General features: G+C 39.4%; 2 pseudogenes; both read left to right on the top strand.

The window, feature by feature from the left end:
* Positions 1–18,509, top strand: part of LOC143671971 (ubiquitin-conjugating enzyme E2 Q1 pseudogene) — a 50,384-nt pseudogene extending 31,875 nt beyond the window's left edge.
* Positions 18,510–22,387: 3,878 nt separating this feature from the next.
* Positions 22,388–22,961, top strand: LOC143671343 (ubiquitin-ribosomal protein eS31 fusion protein-like; annotated as a pseudogene).
* The last annotated feature ends 181 nt before the right edge of the window (positions 22,962–23,142 follow it).

Raw genomic sequence — 23,142 nt, 5'->3', positions numbered from 1 at the left:
AAACAAGGACATACTGTGTTCATTGATTGGAAGACTAAATATAGTTAAGATGTCAATTCTACGCAAATTGATTCATAGATTTAATGCAATACCAATTAAAACTCCAACAATTTATTTGAAGAAATAGAAAAACCAATACCTAAACTTATTTGGAAGGACAGGGGGCCCAGAATAACTAAAAATTACCTGAGAAAGAAAAATGAAGTGTGAGTTCTCACATTACTTGACTTTAAAGCATATTACAAAGCTACAGAGCTCAAAATAGCATGGTACTAACATAAAGATAGATATACTGACCAATGGAATATAATTGATTGTTCAAAAATAGACTCTCTCATCTATGGACAATTGATTTTTGATAAGATGGTCAGGTCAACCCAACTGGGATAAAGCAGCTGCTTCAATAAATGGTGATTGAGCAGTGGGGACAACTAAATCAATAGACTGAGCCTTCAATGTTGGGGGTCGCTCCTATGAAACTTATTCCTGAAAGGATAGGCTAAGCCTACTTAAAATTAGGCCTAAGAGTCACCCCCAGAGAACCTCTTTTGTTGCTCAGATGTGGCCTCTCTCTCTCTTAGCCAATATGGTAAGCCAACTCACTACCCTCCCCCTCTATGTAGACATGACTCCCAGGGTGTAAACCACCCTGGCAACGTGGAACAGAAATTCCTGGATGAGACAGGACCTGGCATCAGGTTTATGTTTATGATGTATTGGAGTGGCTGGAAGGAAGTGTTCCAGTAGCCTTGTTTCTTGAAAATGATTGTATAATGATATAGCTCTTACAATGTGACTGTGTGATTGTGAAAACCATGTGTCTGGTGCTCCTTTTAACTAGGGAATGGACAAATGAGTAAAAAATATAGATAAAAAGAAAACAAATAATAGAACAAAGCAGAAAATAAATTGGGCAGATGGAAATACTAGTAGTCAATGAGAGGGAGGGGTGAGTGGGTATGATATATATGAGGTTTTTTTCCCTTTTTAATTTCTTTTTCTGCAGAGAAACAAATGTTCAAAAAATGATCAGGGTGATGAATTCACAAATATGTGATGATATTGTGAGCCATTGATTGTACACCATGTATGGAATATTCACATGTTAAGTATGTTTGTATGTCTTTATGTTGTTTTATCAATAAAAATATTTTAAAAATAATAACTGGTGCTTGGAAAACTGAATATCCATATCCAAAAGAGAGCCCACATACAAAAATTAACTAAAAAATGGATCAGGGAGCTAAATGTCAGAGCTAAGGCCATGTTTTAGTCTGCCAAAGCTGCCAGAATGCAACACACCAGAGATGGATTGGCTTTTAATAAAAGGGGATTTATTTGGTTAAAAAATGTATAGTTCTTCAGAGGAAAGGCAGTTAACTTTCAACTGAGGTTCTTTCTCACTCGAGAAGGGACAGGGTGATCTCTGTGGGCCTTTTCTCCAGGACTCTGGGTTCCAAGAACTTTCCCCGGGGTGATTTCTTTCTGCATCTCCAAAGGCCTGGGCTGAGCTGTGAGTGCTGAGATGAGGTATGCTGAGCTGCTGGAGCTGTGCTACATTGAGCTCTCTCATTTAAACATCCAGCCAATTAAATCAAACATCATTCATTGCAACAAGTGTGCCTCCTAGCTGACTGCAGATGCAATCAGTGGCAGATGAGGTTCATGTACCATTGGCTCATGTCCACAGCAGTAGACCTAGACACCTTCACATGGCCAAGTTGGCACCTGAACCTAACTACCAAAGACCATAAAAATTGTAGAAGAAAATGTAGGGAAGTATCTTAAAGATCTCGTGATAGGAGGTAGTTCCATAGGTCTTGCACCCAAGGCATGGCCAATGTAAAAAGAAATAGATAAATGAGAACTCCTCAAAATTAAACACTTGTGCACAAAGAACTTTGTCAGTAAAGTAAAAAGGCAGCCTATGCAATGAGAGACAATATTTGGAAACCACATATCAGATAAGGTTTAATCTCCAGAATATATAAAGAGATCCTACAACTCAACAACAAAAAGACAAGCATATCAATTTTAAAATGGGCTAAAGAACTCTGCAAGTGAAAACATTGCCCTCCCCACTATGTGGGACATGATGTCCAGGGATGAAAGTCTCCCTGGTGGTGTGGGAGATGACTCCAAGGGATGAGTCTAGTCCTGGCACTGTGGGATTAACAATGCTGTCCTGACCAAAAGGGGAAAGAGAAGTGTAACAAATAAGGTATCAGTAGCTAAGAGAGTTCAAATAGAGTTGAGAGGTTACTCTAGAGGTCACTCTTACACAAGCTTGTTAGACATTACTACCTGCCATAACTTGCCAAACTCCAACAAAAATCACTTCTGCCAATCATAAGGGTGCTATATAAGATTCTACAAAGTTTCCATGCACTAGAGTATTTTTCCAGAAACATACAACATTCAGATGTGTCCCCAGACCAGATAAGTCCTGAAATGCAGAGGGGCTAGCCTTTCAAGAACATCAACTAGTTCCATCCCTCTGTCCCATATTATCAGCAGCCCCTTCCAACATGAAAAAGTTAAAATTGGCATAGCACAAATACCCCTAAAGAGTGGGAGAAAGATCAAAGGCGATGGTGGAGTTATACAGAGAAGGCAGGGTTTAACAATCGAGTATGATTGCTGAATAATTATACTGATATTTCTTTTAGTTTCCAGTATCTTAGAGCAGCTAGAAGTAAGAACCTAAAATGGTGGAATCATAACCCATACCAAACTCTGAAATCTATTCTACAACTAATTGTTGTGATGTGCTTTGCAATTTATTGCTTCTTTGTATATAGGCTATTTTTCACAAAAAGAAAAAAAAGTCGATCATCATGATGAACGCACAGTTATATGGTGATATTGTGAAAACCTTGTGACTTGTACACTTTGGGTGATTACATGGTATGTAAATATATAATATATATCAATAAAAATTTTTTAAAAGTATTTGCAGAGTTCCCCTGAGGGTCTGGGGGAAAAGGTGGAAATATTAAGCTTCCCCACCTGGGGAAAACCAGATACTCTCACATTCATTCGGGACTATCAATTTGATGGTCCAGTCCCTCAATCTTGGGACTTGTCCTTTTGAAACTTACTCTTGCAAAGGAGAGGCTAAGCCTACTTATGATTCACCATAAGAGTCACCCCCATAGAACCTCTTTTATTATTGTGATGTGCCCTCTCTCTCTAAGCCAACTCCACAGGTGAACTCACAGTCCTCCCTCCTACTTGGATCCTAACTACCAGGGGGGTAAATCTCCCTGGCAATGTGGATCATGACTCTCAGGGATGAGCCTAGCCCTGGCATTTTGGGATTGAGAAAGCCTTCTTGACCAAAAGGGGGAAGAGAAATGAAACAAAATAAGGTTTAATTGGCTGAGAGATTTCAAATGGAGTCAAGAGGTCATTCTGGAAGTTATTCTTACGCAGTATATAAATATTCCTTTTTGGGTTTTGGTGTATTGGAGTAGCTAGAGGGAAATATCTGAAACTTGAACTATAATCCAATAACCTTTATTCTTGAAGATGATTGATTAACTATATAGCTCTTAAGGTGTGACTGTGAGATTGTGAAAACCTTGTGACTAACACTTCCTTTATCCAGTGTATGGACAGATAAGTGAGAAAATAAAGGCAAAAAATAGATGAATAATAGTGGCTACTGGTGTTATGGGATGCTTTGGGTGCTCTTTTTTACTTTTATTTTTATTTCTTTTCTCTCTATCTTGGGGGGTAATGAAAATGTTCAAAAATCAATTGTGATGATGAATGCACAGCTATATGATACTGTGAACCACTGATTGTACTCTTTGGATGATTATATGGTATGTGAACTTACAGTATATCAATAAAAAATTGCACTAAAAACAGTCATGGGGCAGTGCAACAGTGGCTCAGTGGCAGAATTTTTGCCTGCCATGCCAGAGACCTGGGTTCAATTCCCAGAGACTGCCCAGGCCAAAAATAAAATAGTCATGTATGTCACCAATTAACACTAACAATACAAATAGTTTCTTGCATGATCTAATACAAATATATGACACTTGTATAGTGTTAATAATAGAATGGTGTGGTAGTTAGGTTCAGGTGTCAACTTGGCCAGGTGAAGGTGCCTAGTTCTATTGCAGTGAACATGAGCCAATGGCATGTGAAGCTCATCTGTTGCTGATTACAACTGCAGTCGGCTAGGAGCCATGCCTGCTGCAATGAATGATGTTTGATTTAATTGGCTGGTGCTTAAATGAGAAAGCTCAATATAGCACAACCCAAGCAGCTCAGCATACTTCATCTCAGCACTCACAGCTCAGCCCAGGCCTTTGGAGATGCAGAAAGAAATCACCCTGGGGAAGTTGTTGGAACCAAGAGGCCTGGAAAGAAGGCCCGCAGAGATCACCCTGTCCCTTCCCGTGTGAGAAAGAACCTCAGTTGAAAGTTAGCTGCCTTTCCTCTGAAGAACTATACATTTTTAACTAAATAAATCCCCCTTTATTAAAAGCCAATCCATCTCTGGTGTGCTGCATTCCAGCAGCTGGCAAACTAGAACAAGTGATATATGGGAAAAATTACCTATTGCATGCTATGGGCTCTATTTAATAGTAATACCTTTATATTCTTTAATCAATAGTAACAAGTGTACCACACCAATACCAAGGTTAAATAATTGGGGGGGGGGGGGCAGGTAAGGAATATGGAGTGTTTTGGCTTTTGTGTGTGTCTACCAGTTATTTTTCTCTTCGAAGCATGAAAATTGTTTAAAATTAAGTGTGATGATGTTTGCATAACTAAGTGAGGATACTGTGAGTCACTGATTGTATACTTCAGATAGAATACATGGTCTGTGAATAAATCTCAGTAAAATCTGCAGATTCAGAAAAATAAGATATTTTCAAAAATAAACAGAAATTAAATACATATCACCTGTTTAGCTAAGGTGTAGTGGAGAGGCTGGAGGGAACTGCCTGAAAATGTAGAACTGTGTTCCAGCAGCCATGTTTCTTGAAGATGATTGTATAATGATATAGCTTTTGCAATGTGACTGTGTGATTGTGTGTGATTGTGAAAACCTTGTGTCTGGTGCTTCTTTTATCTACATTATGGACAGATGAGTAAAACATATGGATTAAAAATAAATAATGGTGGAACAAATGTTAAAATAAATTTAGTAGATTGAAATGCTAGTGATCAATGAAAGGGAAGGGTAAGGGGTATGGTATGTATGAATTTTTTTTCTGTTTTCTTTTTATTTCTTTTTCTGAGTTGATGCAAATGTTCTAAGAAATGATCATAATAATGAATACACAACTATGTAATGAAAAGAAAAGAATTGGCAACAAACAAGAAATTGATTTAAATATAAAACTAAGGTATGCAACTATTGGGATTCTGATTACAAAATTTGAATGTTATAAACTTTGACAATGTACTTGACAATATTATTTTTTAAATAGGGAAAGGAGGGCATGTGAAAACAGTGTAAATGTACAAATTTCCCTATGCTTTGTTGTGAGGAGTCAGATTATGTCAAAAGATGACACAAGTTAAAAGAAAAATAAAAATACCAGCCTTTTAATATTTTTCATAATTTTAATCTTTAAGGCTAATATCTCTGATAAAGAAACATCTATCTCAAGTCCACCAACTTCTTAGAGTTAAGCTCAGTTCTCTCTGTTAAAATGAGCAATATTTATAAATATTATACTGTATTTACAGAATTATTTCTATCTGTCTATCCATCTATCTATCCATGTATGCATAGAACTATCCGAAATTATGTTCATCAAATGTTAACAAAACTTATTCATAAGTGTGGGTTGTAAGAAGATTTTTTTAAATTTTGTTCTTTTTAATGTTTAAATTTTAATAATTTCACATCATTTTAATAAAACAGATAGGTGTTTATATAGATAAAAAATAAATAAACAGAAAGATACAAGTGCTGGAGAAGATGTGGAAAGAGTGATACAACTATTCGTTATTGGTAGGGAAGTAGAATGGTACAAGCTCCCTGAGGGCAGTGTGGTGGTTCTAGAGGAGGCTAAGTATAGGATTACCATATGATCCTACAATCCAGTTACTAGGCATCCACTCAGAAGAACCGAAAATGACAGGAATAGACATTTGCATACAGGTTTCTATGGTGGTGTTATTTACCATTGTCAATGGATAGAGGTGGCCCAAAGATGCATCCACTGATGAGCAGAAGGATGAACTGTGGTGTATACATAAGATGGAATATTGTGTGGCTGCTGAAAGGAATGAAGTAGTGAAGCATACAACAAGGACAAGAAACTTGAGGACAATATGTTGAGTGAAATAAGCCAGAAACAAAAGGACAAACATTGTATGGTCTCAATAATATAAACTAACTAACTATAATGAGCAAACTCTGAGAACTAAATTGGAGAGCATAGGTTATCAGGAGAAAGAAAATGGTTAGAGATTAAGCAATTAATGATTAGAGAATACAGAATGTTCTATAAGGCTCTTTGTAAAGGTTCCTAGATTGTAAGCTCTTCCAGCAGTCACCTTTATTGCTGAGTTTTTTAATTTTTTAATTTTTTTATTTTTTACATGGGCAGGCACCAGGAATCGAACCCAGGTCCTCTGGCATGGCAGGCAAGTGTTCTTGCCGCTGAGCCACTGTGGCCCGCCCTATTGCTGGGTTTTAACTGTTATCTCTAAATTCTGAGATGCTGTGCTCTTTGTGTATAACCTGGTAGTTCCCTGGAGTTTTGGGTATCTGTGTGACACTTGAGACTCAGCTCTGAAAAACAGCATTACTCCATACAGCAATGGGTAAAAAATCTAAAAAAGATAATCAAACTTCAATTACAGATAAGAATGAGGCTGAATTGGTTAGGAGTAAGGTAAATCAGAATACAGGGTAAAAGATGATATTGTCTGTATTTAAAAGCTTCAACTTCTGCATGAGACCAAAAGAGATGCTGTCATGGTCAGCTTCATGTGTCAACTTGGCCAGGTGGTGGTACCTGTTTGTCTGGTTGGGCAAGTGCTGGCCTGTCTTTTGCTATGAGGACCTTTCATAGAATTAAATCATGATCATGCTGGCTACATCCACAGCTGATTCCATTTGTAATCAGTCAAGGGGAGTGTCTTCTTTAATGAGTGATGCTTAATCTAATCATTGGAAGCCTTTTAAGGAGGATGCAGAAGAGACAAGTTCTCTTCCTGCTTCGGCTGGCAAGCCTCTCCTGTGCAGTTCGTCCAGACCCTCCATTGGAATTGTCAGCTTCACAGCCTACCCTGCAGATTTTGGACTCTATTTTCCCATGGTTATTGAGACACTTTTATAAATTTTATATTTATGAATATTTCCTGTTGATTTTGTTTCCCTAGAGAACACTAACTAATACAAATTGGTATCAACAGTGGTTCTTAAGAAACAGAATCTTAAAAATGGGTTTTTATGAATGGTTTTTTACTCTGACTGGACCCAAAGGTACTAAGGACTCTGATTCCCATAATCAGAATGAACACTCTCAATCCATGGAGTGAGTTGGTAAAAGAGATAGCCAAAATGTCATCATTTGATTATTCTAATGCTTCGCTTGTACAAAGCCAGGCCCTGGGAGGCAATGTTTTTTACACCTTTACGGAGTTTTGTGGAAACAGGAAGTCTAGAGATGTTGGCTGTTTGTGGTTAGATACACTGTATACATTAATGAGTGAAAGGGATGGGCTTAAGTCTTCAAACAAGAAGCTTATGCGCCGTCTGACAGATGTAGATGTTTCTGTGAGTGTCCTGAAGGAAAATCTTATTTCTTATAGCCGTAGACTTGAGATCTCTGAAAACCAGGCTCAGAATCTTATTGTTAGAGTAGCAACTTTACAACATAAACTGAAATCTCAATCTTGCATGGTGTCTCCTGTTAAAGTGAAGACATTTATTAGAAAGGAGTGGGACCCTGGAAAAATGGGATGGTGATATATGGATCGATAATTACGTCAGTTGAGAGGTTGAAACCCTAGGTCATGCTGAGTCTTCTCTAGATAACCCTGTAGTAGTCTGCCCTGAGGACATAGCCACCCCACCTCCAGTCTGCCTTGAGGAGTTGGTCACCCAACCTCCACCTGAAGGGATTAGCCCTAGAGTGATTAATCCTGTTTCACCAGATGAAACTGCAAATGAAGGCCCTGAAGCAAGTGGCTTGGAAGATATTTCTAATTCTTTTCATGACTCACCCCCACCACCCCTCATTTCTTCTAGACCTATAACTAGACTAAAGTCCCAACAGGTTCCTAAAGTTGAGGTACAAAGTATCACACATGAGGAGGTATGTTATACTACAAAAAAACTGTGTGGGTTTTCCAATTTGTATAGACAGGAATCAGGGGAATATATGTGGCTAATGGATTTTAAGGGTGTGGGATAATGGTGGGAGGAATATAAGACTGAATCAGGCTGAATTTATTGATATGGGCCCACTAAGCAGAGATTCTGCATTCAATGTTATAGCTTAAGGGGTTAGAAAAGGCATTAACAGTCTGTTTGGATGGTTGGCTGAAACATGGATCAAAAGGTGGCTGACATTACCTGAGGTTGAAATGCCAGAACTTCCCTGGTGTAATGTAGATGAGGGGATCCAGAGGCTTAGAGAGATTGGAATTTTAGAGTGGATTTATCATGCAAAGCCTGCTCTTACACCCCAGGAATGTCCAGAGGATGCACCTTTTACCAGAACAGTGAGAAATAAATTTGTGAGACTAGCACAATCATCCCTGAAGAGCTCTGTGGTTGCACTTCTCTGTAGGTCAGATATTACTGTGGAAACTGCTGTCACTGAGCTGGAATCCTTAAACACAATGGGGATAACCAGATCCTGAGTTGGCAGAAGCCAGGTGGCAGCACTTAATCACCAAAGACAAGGTGGACATGGCTGTTACAATAGACAGCAAACTCAAAGCAGGAGTCAAAATAATCTGATTTACAGAGATTTGTGGCATTGGCCAATAAATCATGGGGTATCTAGAAATACAATAGATGGGCAGTCTACTAAATTCTTATTTCAGCTGTATAAACAAAAGAATTCTGGGGCGGGCCGCGGTGGCTCAGCGGGCAAAGTGCTTGCCTGCTATGCCGGAGGACCTCGGTTCGATTCCCGGCCCCAGCCCATAAAACAAAATACAATAAAACAAGAAAATGTTTAAAGATGTTTCCCTTTCTTCCTTCCTTCTCTCTGTCTTTCCTTTAAAAAAAAAAAAAAAAAAAAAAAAAAATGTAGCTTCGGGCGGGCCGCGGTGGCTCAGCGGGCAAAGTGCTTGCCTGCTATGCCGGAGGACCTCGGTTCGATTCCCGGCCCCAGCCCATGTAACAAAAACGGAGAAACAGAATACAATAAAACAAGAAAATGTTTAAAAGATGTTTCCCTTTCTTCCTTCCTTCCTTCCTTCTATCCTTCCTTCCTTCTCTCTGTCTTTCCTTTAAAAAAAAAAAAAAAAAAAAAAAAAAAAAAAAAAAAAAAAAAAAAAGAATTCTAGGTCAAGTAAACAGAAGTCTAACTTAAATGATAAAACACAGAAGTCTGACCTAAATTATAAAAACACCGAGTCACTTAATCAATTTCCAGACTTGAGAGTTTACATACCCAGAGCTCCTCGAATGAAGGGGAGGCCAGGTCCCTTTGGAGGAGGGCCTTGTCACACTGCCACAAATCTATACTGTTCATCTTCCTCCAAGCTTTCCCCAAGGAGACCGATGGCCTTTTACCAGGGCAACTGTGCATTGGGGAAAAGGAAATGATCAGATATTTTGGCAATTATTAGACACTGGTTCAGAAGTGACATTAATTCCAGGGAACCCAAAAGTCACTCTGGTTCACCAGTCAGGGTGGGGGCTTATGGAGATTAGGTGATTGGTGGAGTTTTAGCTCAGGTCTCTCTCACAGTGTATTTCCCCAGTTCTGGAATGCATAATTGGAATAGACATACTGATAACTGGCAGAATCCCCACATTGGCTCTCCAATTCATGCAGTGAGGGCTATTATGGTGGGGAAGGCCAAGTGGAAGCCACTAGAACTGCCCCTACCTAGCCAAATAGTAAATCAGAAGCAATACTGGATTCCTGGAGGGATTGCAGAGATTGCTGCCACTTTTAAGGACTTGAAGGATGCAGGGGTGGTAGTTCCCACCACATCCCCATTCAACTCTCCTATTTGGCCTGTGCAGAAAACAGATGGGTATGGAGGATGATAGTGGATTATCGTAAGCTCAACCAGGTAGTAACTCCAATTGCAGCTGCTATTCAAGATGTGGTATCATTGCTTAAGCAAATCAATACATCCCCTGGTACCTGGTATGCAGCTATTGATCTGGAAAAATGCTTTTTTTCTCAATAGCTGTTAGTAGGGACCACCAGAAACAGTTTGCTTTCAGCTGGCAAGAACAGCAATATTTTTTCACTGTCCTACCTCAGGGATATATTAACTCTCCAAACCCTATGTCATAATCTTGTCTGTAGGGACCTTGATCGTTTCTCCCTCCCGCAATACATCACACTGATCCATTATATTGATGGTATCACGTTGATTTGATCTAGTGAGTAAGAAGTAGCAACTACTCTAGACTTACTGGTAAAGTATTTGCATGTCAGAGGATGGGAGATAAATCCAACAAAAATACAGGGGCCTTCCACCTCAGTGAAATTTCTAGGTGTCCAGTGGTGTGGGGCATGTCAAGATATCCCTTCTAAGATGAAGGATAGGTTACTGCATCTGGACCCTCCTACAACCAAAAAAAGAGGCACAATGACTAGTTGATCTCTTTGAATTTTGGTGACAACATATTTTTCATTTGGGTGTGCTACTCAGGCCCATTTATCGAGTGACCAGAAAAGCTGCTAATTTTGAGTGGGGATCTGAACAAGAGGAGGCTCTGCGACAGGTCCAGGTTGCTGTAAGCTGCTCTGCCACTTGGACCATATGATCCAGCAGATCCAGTGGTGCTGGAAGTGTCAGTGGCAGATAGAGATGCTGTCTGGAGCCTTTGGCAGGCCCCTATAGGAGAATCACAATGCAGACCCTTAGGATTTTGGAGCAAAGCCTTACCATCTGCTGCAGATAACTACTCTCCTTTTGAGAAACAGCTTTTGGCCTGCTACTGGGCCTTAGTAGAGACCAAGCGCTTAAACTTGGGCCACCAAATTACCGTGAGACCTGAGTTGCCTATCATGAGTTGTCTGATCCACCAAGCCATAAAGTTGGGCGTGCACAGCAGCACTCCATCATAAAATGGAAATGGTATATACAAGATAGGGCTAGAGCAGGTCCTGAAGGCACAAGTAAGTTACATGAGGAAGTGGCCCAAATGCCACTTCCACTCCTGCCACATTACCTTCTCTTTCCCAGACCAGAGCTATGACCTCCTGGGGAGTTTTTTACAGTGAATTGACTGAGGAAGAGAAAACTCAGGCCTGGTTTACAAATGTTTCAGCACAATATGCAGGTACCACCAGAAAGTGGACAGCTGCAGCACTACAACCCCTTTCTGGGGTGTCCTTGAAAGACAGTGGTGAGGGGAAATCCTCCCAGTGGGCAGAACTTTGAGTAGTGCACCTGGTTGTTCATTTTACTTGGAAGGAAAACTGGCCAGAGGTGCATGAGTCAGTGCAGACTGACTCATGGGCTACTGCTGGTGGTTTGGCTGGATGGTCAAGGACTTGGAAAGACCATAATTGGAAAATTGGTGACAAAGAGGTCTGGGGAAGAAGTATGTGGATAGACCTTTCTGAGTGGGCTAAAAACATGAAGATATTTGTATCCCATGTGACTACGCACCAGAGGGTGAATTCAGCAGAGGAAGGCTTTAATAATCAAGTGGATGAGATGACCCATTCTGTGGATACCAGTCAGCCTCTTTCCCCAGAAACTCCTGTCATTGCCCAGTGGGCTCATGAACAAAGTGGTCATAGTGATAAAGATGGAGGTTAAGCATAGGCTCAGCAACAAGGACTTCCACTCACCAACGCTCACCTGGCTAAGCCACTGCTGAGTGCCCAATCTGCCAGCAGCAACGACCCACACTCAGTCCCTGATATGGCACCATTCCCCGAGGTGACCAGCTGGCTACATGGTGGCAGGTTGATTACGTTGGACCAATCCCTTCATGGAAGGGGCAGTAATTTGTTCTAACTGGAATAGATGCATACTCTGGATATGGGTTTGCTTTCCCTGCATGCAATGCTTCTGCCAAAACTACCATCTGTGGGCTTATAGAATGCCTTATCCATTGTCATGGTATTCCACACAGCATTGCTTCTGATCAGGGAACACACTTCACAGCAAATGAAGTGTGGGAATGGGTACATGCTCATGGAATTCTCTGGTCTTACTATGTTCCCCATCATCCAGAAGCAGCTGGATTGACAGAACGGGTGGAATGGTCTTTTGAAAATTTAATTTCGGTGCGAACTAGGTGGCAGTGCCTTGAAAGGCTGGGGTAATGTTCTCCAGGGAGCTGTGAATGCTCTGAATCAGCATCCGCTGTATGGTGCTGTTTCTCCCATAGCCAGGATCCATGGGTCCAGGAACCAAGGGGTGGAAATGGGAGTGGCACCATTCACTGTTACCCCTAGTGATCCACTAGGAAAATTTTTGCTTCCTGTCCCTGTGACCCTAAGCTCTGCTGGTCTACAGGTTTTCGTTCCAAAAGAAGGAGTGCTTCCACCAGGAGAAACAACAATGATTCCATTGAACTGGAATCTAAGACTGCCACCTGGTGACTTTGGGCTACTCATGCCCCTGGATCAACAAGCCAAGAAGTGAATTACATTACTGGCTGGGGTGATTGACCCTGACTATCAGGGGAAACTAGGACTACAACTACACAGTGGAGGTAAAGAAGAGTTTTCCTGGAATATAGGAAATGCCCTAGGGCGTCTTTTAGTACTACTATGCCATGTGATTAAAATCAATGGAAAACTGCAACAACCCAATCTAGGTAGGGCTACCAATGGCTCTGAAACTTCAGGAATGAAGGGTTGGGTCACCCCACCAGGCAAAGAACCATGGCCAGCTGAAGTGCTTGCTGAGGGTAAAGGGAACATGGAATGGGTAGTGGAAGAAGGTAGTGATAAATATGAACTCTGACCACATGATCAGTTACAGCAATGAGGACTGTAATACTGTTTTGTTCATGTTATACTATTTAAGTTGTAAGATATCAAGTTTAAGAATGAATATTACCCAAGGACTTGCACCTTATTCTGGAGAGATTTAATGTGTATCCGGTTATCCGGAAGACAGTTGAGTATTGTTAGATGAGAAAAAAATGTGTCTTTTATTGTTTTTTATTTAGAAATTAGGTTTGGTTTAAGGTGATGAGTATAGCTGCCAAGTTGTCAAGGGGTGGACTGTCATGGTCAGGTTCCTGTGTCAACTTTGCCAAGTGGTGGTACCTCTTTGTCTGGTTGGGCAAGCACTGGCCTGTCTTTTTCTATGAGGACATTTCATAGAATTAAATCATGATCATGTCAGCTACATCAAAAGCTGATTCCATTTGTAGTCAGTCAAGGGGAGTGTCTTCTTTAATGAGTGATGCTTAATCTAATCACTGGAAGGTTTTACAGAGGATTCAGAAGAGACAGTCTCTCTTTCTGCTTCAGCCAGCGAGCCTCTCCTGCGCAGTTCATCCAGCCCCTCCAGCAGAATCGTCGGCTTCACGCCTGCCCTACAGATTTTGGACTTTGTGTTCCCATGGTTTCGTGAGACACTTTTATAAACTTTATATTTACAAATATTTCCTGTTGATTCCATTTCTCTAGAGTACCCTAACTAATACAGATGCTTATTTTGTCCAAAACTTAAATTTTCTGTAGCTCACTATCTCATTTTTAACCTGTCTGGTCAGTTTATTTAAACAGCATAATTACATTGAACGTAGAATAGGAAATGAGATCTTATTATTCTGTATAGGTTATCGTAATACATTCCAGAGTATCTTAGGCAACAAATAAAAAAGTATTTGCAAAGTCCCTTGAGGAACTGGAGAAAAGATGTGGAACTCTTAAACTTCTCCACCTGGTGAATTCCTGATGTTCTCTCAAACTTTAGGAACTCTCAATTTAATAAGCCAATCCCTTGGTCTTGCTTTTATGAAACTTATTTTTGAAATGGTGAAGCTAAACCTATTTATAATTATGCTTAAGAGTCACCTCCAGAGAACCTCTTTTGTTGCTCAGATTTGGCCTCTCCCTCTAGGCCAACTCTGTACATAAACACACAACCCTTCCCCACCCCCTATGTGGGAGAAGACTCTCAGCAGTGTAAGTCTCCCTGGCAACACGGGACATGACTCCTAGGGATCAACCTGGCTCTGGCATTGAGGAATTGAGAATGCCTTCTTGACCAAAAGGGGTGAACGAAATGAAAGAAAATAAAGTTTCAGTGGCTACAAGATTTCAGATGCAGTTGAAAGGTCATTCTGGAGGTTACTCTTATGCACGCTTTAGCCAGATATTGCAAATTGCCACAGTATGCCAAGCCTAAACTGCCAGTATTACTGAAAACTTTAAAGAATTCCCTGGACTCTTTCTAAGACTCTGTAAAAATTTTACTTAGTAAGTTCATTTTTTCAGAAACTTAAGTCTCAAGATTGTTCCTAATGCCAGAGAATCACTGAAACCCAGAGGTACTAGTATCTCCAAGAGCATCAACCATGTTCATTCCTCTACCCAATAAGGTCAACACCCCTTTCCAGGAAGAAGTTAAAATGGTCACTGCCCAGATATCCCTGAAGATTGAGAGAATGATCAAATGAGAGGGAGGAGGTATAACTGAGAAATTAGGAATCATTATATGATTGTTCCTTTTTTATTTCTATTGTATTGGAATAGCCAGAAGGAAATATATGAGATTGTGGAACTGTAATCCAGTAGCCTTGATCTTTAATAATGATTGTATAACTTTATAGCTTTTATTGTGTGACCATGTGATTATAAAAACCTTGTAGACAGTCACTCCCTTTATCCAGCGTATGGCTACATGAGTAATAAAATAAAGACATGCATAAGAAAAATAGGTCAGAAAAATGGGGGGAAAATACTCCTATGTAAACCTGGACAATAATTACAGTACTACTTTAATAATCTTTCATGAATTGTACAAATGTAACTACTATCAAAAATAGTAGAATTACAAACAAAAGTATTACCATCGATTGTAACAAAATTTCCACACCAATGCAAAAGTCAGTGGTGGGGCAGTATGTGGGAATACTGTATTTTATGCATGATTGTTCTGTAAACCCACAACTTCTCTAATAAAAAATTTTTTTAAGTTCAGTGGACAGGCATGTATGTCACCAGAAAGAAAACTAGAGGTTAAAGTCAGAAGGAGGGCTAGAGGTTAAAATACGGGATTGTATAACACAGTGAAGCTTGTGGTGGACATTGTTTATGCTTAACACTACAAATATAAATAAGCTCCTTCATGAACTAGTAGAAATGTACGAAGCTTGTACAGTGAGTTAGTAATAGAGTGGTGTATGGGGGAAAGTACCTATTGCAAGTGATTGACTTTAGTTAATGGTAATATCTTAGTATTCCTTCACCAACACTAACAAATATACATAATGGCAGGGGGTGGGGATAAAGGATATGGAGTGTCTTGGGTCTTTTTTTTTTTTGTCTATTTGCTACTTTTTCTTTTTGGAGTAATGATGATGGCACAACTAGGGGATGATACTGTGAGACATTGATTGTACACTCTGGATGGATTATATGGTATATGTATATATCTCAATAAAATTCATAGTTAAAAAAATTCAGTGGACAGGAGGATTCTTGGAAGATGGTAGTGGTAGAGTAGTACCGTAATCTCCCCAAATCCAATGCCCCATTAAAAAAAACCCACATCTACAAAAAAAGTGGGTAACAAGATAATCCCCATGAACCCCAAAATATGAGGGAGGTAGACAAATTACCAATAACTACAAGACCCATGTGATATCAGCAATTATGCAAAAGGAAACAGTGGGAAGCAATGAGGCATGTGACAGACCAGAGAGTCCCCAAATAGCCATACTCACTGGAAAGCTCAGAGTGCCAATATGAGGACAGTAGCTGAAACTTAGAGGGCTTTTGCATATTCAAAAAGGGGCTGTGGTAAAATCTGAAGATCTGAAGGGGCTGCCACAATCTGAGCCTGGAGTAGTCTGAGCCCCATGAACTCTCAAAACTAACCAGCTAACGCTTTATGTAATGGCAGGGCAAAGCCCAACACTAAGGAGAAACTGCTGTGAACAGAACCCAAACTAAGCAGGACAGGAACAATAGAGAAAAAAGGCAAGAGAAAGTCTAGATAAAAGTGGCGGTGGGGAACACAGCCAGGATATTTCAGAAAGAAAGCTGCTACATTTTTCAATGCTACACAAAAGCAACAGAAGAGGGCGTGCAAAAGCCATGAAATTGGAAAATGGAGTCTAAATCCTGCCTCTTAAAATTAAAAAAAAATTCTCATGTAAAAATGAGCAGCAGAAAAGAAACAAGGTCAAGTTTATTGAAAGAAAAAGGAGAATTAGGAGAATAACATCCCTTTATGATGAAAACATGGCAGAAATATATGACCACAAAATAGATAAAAACTATAACCTACTATTCAAATCGAGCAAAAAGACATCAAGGAAATGATACACAATGTGAAAGAACAACATAGGTCAGAATCAAAAAACTCAAAATTAGGTAATAGAATTCAGGAAAGAACAAAAAATTAAAGAAGCAAGTTTACAAATGAATACTAAACTAAAAGCTCAATCAAGCAAATAAACCAATACATGATTCCTCAAAAAAAAAAAAAAGAAGATGAAAGGAAGGAAAAATTTTAAACCAAAAATAAAAGAATAGATAAAAAGGATTTGAAAGAATGATAAATTTAGATGCTCATTAAAGAAAACCAATATACATAGAAGAAAACAGAGCAAGGGAACTGAATAATAAAAACTATACAAAAGCTTTCCTGAAATAATAACTTTTTTAAGATTTGAAACAACATTTAAAAAAGACAATTTGTGTACCTGAGAAAATTGACCCAAATCACCAATGCTGAGACGTAGTCTAGTAAAATTACTGGACTGTACAGAAAAAGAAAAAAAATTGCATGCATCCAGAAAAAGAGAACAGGGAAAGAAAATCAGCCAGTCATCAGCTATTTTGTCAGCAAAGCTTTAGGCCAAAAGAAAATAAAATAACATATTCAAAGATATTGAAAGAAAGAAAACGAGTGACAAAAATTTCATATTCAGTCAAACTGAATTTCAAAGGTAAAGATTACAAACTATTATCAAAATGTAATCACTCAGGAGCAGCTGGAGGGCCAGGGGGGCAGCGCTCAGGCCGGGGCCCTGCCTGAGGCATGAGCTGAAGCTGCTGGAGTGCATCTTCCACCGCGGCCACGAGCGCTTCCGCATTTCCAGCGCGTGCCTGGACGAGCCGAGCTGCGAGTACCCGCTGGCTGGGGCCGGAGGGGTCGAGGCGGGGGCGCCGCCAGGACAGCATCTGACCCCGCGGGGTAGGTGCCTGGGGATCCCGTCCACATCCACTGCAATATCACAGAGTTATAACCTGCTGTGTCCCCAATCTCGTCGGTGGAATCTGATGACCTTAGCTGCTGTCTTAGAGAGGCTGGTGGACAGAAAGAAAGGGAATAATATTCTGCTATTGAAGCATCTGAAGAGGATTATTTCCGACCTGTGTAAACTCTATAACCTCCTTCAGCATCCAGATGTGGTGATGCTGGATCAGCCCTTGCCAGCAGAGCAGTGCCCGCAGGAAGACGTGTCTTCAGCAGACGAATGTGAGATGTCTGAGAACACGGAAGACCTAGATCACTATAAAAATGAAAGAAGAACCAGCTGAGGGCAAGAAGTCTGAAGATGATGGTATTGGAAAAGAAAAGAAAACTTGGCCATACTAGAGAAATAAAAAGAACCAGAAGCAAAATTACTTAAATGGTGCAATGTCTGGCTCGGTGCAGGCCACTGATTGACTGATGAAGGAGCTCAGGGATATATACCAATCAGAGTTTCAAAAGTGGAAACTATTCATGAATTCATGAATAACAGTCTGTATGATTGGAATGTCAAACTCCTCAGTTGAACAGGACAGCGCTTTGCACAATGATCTCCAGATCCTCAAAGAGAAAGAAGAAGCCTATTTCATCCTACTTAACTTGACCTTTAAAGATAACTTTCCCTTTGACCCACCATTTGTCAGGATTGGTTTCCAGTCCTCTCCAGAGGGTATGTTCTGCACAGGGGCGCCAGCTGCACGGAATTTCTCACCAAACAAGGCTGGAGCAATACCTACTCTATAGAGTCAGTGATCACGCAGATCAGTGCCACACTGGTGAAGGGAAAAGCACGAGGGCAGTTTGGAGCCAACAAATCTCAATACAGTCTGACAAGAGCACAGCAGTTCTACAAGTCCTTGGTGCAGATCCATGGAAAAAAACACAAAAATGGCTGGTACACACCCCCAAAGGAAGATGGCTAACCTCGAAGTGTCTTCCCCTTCCTCTTTCCCCATGCACCGCTGGACCAATAATCTTTGAATGCTGTATTTGGAGCTCACGCTGCTTCTGTAGTTCCCTCCCTCATATTACCTGGACATGGTCGCTTTGCCTATTCTAAAAGCTAAGGAAAAACAAAAAACACAGAACTATTTCAAATACTCAAGACTGACTTGCAAACCAACCAACCACCTTGCTGGAACCCTTGCTAAGAAGGCATTCTTATAAAAGAAACTTTCGAGACTCCTTATATTGCTGGAAATTCAGCTGTCCTACAGACTACAGCCTCCTTACCTGTGCTATGGATTTTTAATTTATTTTCTCTTATTTCTTGTATACTGCTTTTTTTGGTTACAATGTATGATGGATGTGTATAAAAAAAAAAGTATCCTTGGGAAAACAATTACAGTTTGTTAATTAAAAAAGAAATGTAATCACTCAGGAAATATTGTTCTCTGGAGCCTTTGCTGCAGAACCTATTAGAAACCAAACTCCAGAAAACCAAAATATGAAAAAAGACATTCATATAAGGACTGGTCGTGAACATAAAATAAATATAATTTTAAAAATAAACACACATGCATGCTTGTAGAATTCAGATTAAATGAAGCCCTGAGTAACTTTCTGAATATTTAATGGCTAAAAATGGAGTCTAGAAAGGGCATATAAAAACACTGTAAACTGTTTTCATATTCATATTGGTGGTGTTAGTGTTAATATTACTATTCTGAGAGAATGCTGCATATTAAACAGGATAAAGCAAATGAGTAATTGTGTGATACAAGTTTCTCAAGTATGAAAGAGAAGATATTCAGGTGTAAGATAAAAGCCGTTAAGGAAAACCTTGTAGCTCTGAATTTGAATTAAAAGTATCAGCCCATGCACCTAAAAATAAAAACAAAAAATATTAGTATAAACTTCTGAGACATTTTTTTCTTTAAAGGCTTAGAAACAATGACCAACCAATAACTATAAGCATGGGTAGCATCCAGATCGTGACTCTGAATTCTATTTATCACTAAAAAGAAACAAGGGCTTCTTGGAGAAGAGGCTGATTCCAGACCTGGGGCAGGAAGTACACAAAATGAGCCTGAAATAGTAAATATGTTTAAATCCATGAGTTCATCATGAACATATTTTTCTAAAATTGCCAAAATGTTTGTAACAGAGAATCAACTCATTTTTTAAACTGTTGAAGGGAAAAATTGAGCATTTATCCCTCCTTTCCTCAAGAAATTATACCCTTGGGAAACATAAGGAGATATTTCTCTTTATAGAGGTATTTCAGCAAATAAATGATGAAAAATAACTATCACCATTTTACAAGCCTTAATGAATTAATGAATCTAGGCTTTGAGTGTCAAATCACTGCTAATGTCACAAAAAGAGAGACATCTATGCATTATGTGTCTCCTTGTGGAAGAATACAAAATTACCTGCGAAGTAGTCCTACCAAAAATTTCAAACGCGATCCTAATCATGCCTGTAGATCCAACTACTAATATATAGAAAATACAGAGAACATGGTGAGCCATATCATGCGGAAGCAATCAACAAAATCCATATTCTGAGCAACTCTACAGGTCTGTACTGTAGGAATTCTGAACTTTCTTCGATAAATAAATTACAAGGACAAAAGGATAGAGAAACCTATAGCTTTAAAAAAGCAGGCAAAACTGAATTATAGTGTATAGAGAGCACATTTGGGTGATAAAACTATAAAGGAGAAGGAAGTGCTTACCATAAAATTCAAGATGGCAGTTCCTTTTAGTGGGAAGGGAGGGAGTTGTGACTGAAACAGGGCCCGTGCAGGTCTTCTGGAGTGTCTGACAAAGTTCTATTTCATGACCTGGGTGGTCATTACAGGGGTGTTTGCTGTAAGACAATTGATTAAGCTATACATTAATGTTTTATGGTTCTCTGTGTTTGATATATTCTGTAGTAAAAAAAGGTTTAAAAAGAAAATTCATTGACCAAGTTTAATGGCAGATTGGACAGAGCTGAAGACAGATTAGAAAAAGTATCCATAATACAGTCCAAAGAGACAGAGGTGTAAAATATGAAAAACGTGAAAAAATATGAAAGGGAGGTTAACAGACATGGAGGATAGTGTGAGAATGTGTAACATAATCCTCATTTGAGTTCTAAAATAATACAAGAAAACTGGATTGGCAGAGACATTATTTAAACAGGAAATAACTGAAAATGTTTTTTATAACTGATGAAAGACACCAATCTAATGATTCAAGAATATGTTCAATGAATACCAAGAAAGATAAATAAAAAGAAATACATACCTATGCACATCATAGTGAAACTATAGAACACCAAAAAAAAAAAAACAACAAACGAACAAAAACAAAAAAACGAAGAGAGGATCTTCAGGGCAACAAGAGAAAATAAGACTTTGAAGATCACCTCCAAAGGAACAAAATACCATTAGCTGATTTCTCAACAGCAACAATGGACGTATGTTGACCACAGAATGATATTTTCAATATGCTGAGAGAAAATATTTGTCAACCCAGAATTCTATGCCGAGCAAAACAAAAAACGTTCAAATACAAGGGTGTGCTGGTTTGAAAGGATGTATGGACCTTAGAAAAGCCATGTTTTAACCAAAATACCATTTTGTAAAATGGCAGAATAATCCCTATTCAATACTGTATGTTTGAATCTATAATTAGATCATCTCCCTGGAGATGTCTCCCAACCAAGAGTGGTTGTTAAACTGGATTAGGGGAAACGTGTCTCCATCCATTTGGGTGGGTCTTGATTGGTTTACTGGAGTCCTATAAAAGAGAAAAGATTTTGGAGAATGAGATTCAGAGAGAGCAGAATGACATAGCCACGAGAAGCAGAGTCCACCAGCCAGCAACCTTTGGAGATGAAGAAGGAAAACGCCTCCCAAGGAGCTTCATGAAACAGGAAGCCAGGAGAAGAAGCCAGAAGATAATGCTGTGTTTGTCATGTGCCCTTCCAGATGAGAGAAGAACCCTGACCGTGTTCACCATGTGCCTTTCCAGATGAGAGAGAAACTCTGACTGTGTTGCCATGTGCCCTTCCACTTGAGAGAGAAACCCTGAACTTCATCGGCCTTCTTGAACCAAGGTATCTTTCCATGGAGGCCTTTGATTGGATATTTCTATACACTTGTTTTATTTGGGATATTTTCTCAGCCTTAGGACTGTAAACTAGCAACTTATTAAATTCCCCTTTTTGAAAACCATTCCGTTTCTGGTATAGTGCATTCTGGAAGCTAGCAAACTAGAACGAAGGGAAAATAAAGACATTTCCAAACAAACAAAAGTTGAGAGTTTGTCACCAAAAGACCATAATCAAAGAAATACTGAAAGCTTATATCGGCCAAAAAAAAAAGTGATACCAAAATGGAAGGAAGGTCTGTGATGCGAGAAGAAATAAAAAGCCAAGAAAGTAACAAATACCTTGGCAAACCTAAATGAATAGTGATGTATAAAATAATAATAATGTCTTGTGTGACTAAAATCCAAGACAGTACAAAGACATAATAGCATATAAGACAGAAGTGGATAAATGGGGTTAAGGCATTCTAAAACAACTGTCTTCAAACTGCAATACACAAAGACAATCCAATTACCTAGGTACAAATAATTTCAAGAAAATAAATTTTCAAATTCTCACCTTCTACATGTATACTTTCCAAAAATTGATCTTTCTGAGAAAGCACCTGTGATGGAAGTGTAGGTTTTCTTTCCTATCTCCCTCTCCACTTTACAAAAGAGAAATTTACTTATCATCCCTATGGTGCACTACTCTGGAGTTGTGAAATCTTCCAGGGCCGGCTTTCGGATCTGCCATCTGTGGTGGAGCTGCCGCCAAGATGCAGATTTTCGTAAAAAACATGATGGGAAAGACTATGACTCTTGAGGTCGAACCCTCAGATACAATAGAAAATGTGAAAGCCAAGATCTAGGATAAGGAAGGAATTCCTCCTGATCAGCAGCGACTGATTTTTCTCACAAGCAAAATGGAAGATGGAAGTACCTTGTCTGACTACAACATTCAAAAGGAGTCCACTTGGGTGGTGCGATGGTGGCTCAGTGGTAGAATTCTAGCATGCCATGCTGGAGACCAGGGTTCGATTCCTGCAACCTGTCCATGCGAAAAAAAAAGGGAGTACACTCTTCAGCTTGTGCTGAGACTTCATGGTGGTACTGAGATAAGCAAGAAGAAGTCTTACACTACTTTCAAGAAGAATAAGCACAAGAGAAAGAAGGTTAAGCTGGCTCTCCTGAAATACTATAAGGTGGATGAATGGTAAAATTAGTCACCTTGGTCAAGAGTGCCCTTCAGATGAATGCAGTGCTGGAGTTTTTATGGCCACTCACTTGGACAGACATTACTACGACAAATGTTGTTTGACTTACTGCTTCAACAAACTGGAAGACAAGTAATTGTGTGTGGGTTAATAAAAAACATGAACTAAAAAAAAATCTTCCACTGCCAAATAAAGGGTGTTGGAGTTGAGAAAGTGAATTACTTTAATTCCCAAGTAACTCATCCTTTACTTTTAATAAAATTGAAGGAGAAACTAATCAAGTTGTAAGCTGATAGATGTTTAAAAATAATATTTGA

Source organism: Tamandua tetradactyla, chromosome X, assembly GCF_023851605.1.
Source record: "Tamandua tetradactyla isolate mTamTet1 chromosome X, mTamTet1.pri, whole genome shotgun sequence".
NCBI classification, from domain to species: Eukaryota; Metazoa; Chordata; class Mammalia; order Pilosa; family Myrmecophagidae; genus Tamandua; species Tamandua tetradactyla.
Note: the sequence above shows the minus strand (reverse complement) of the source record. Positions and strands in the feature narration are given on the sequence as shown.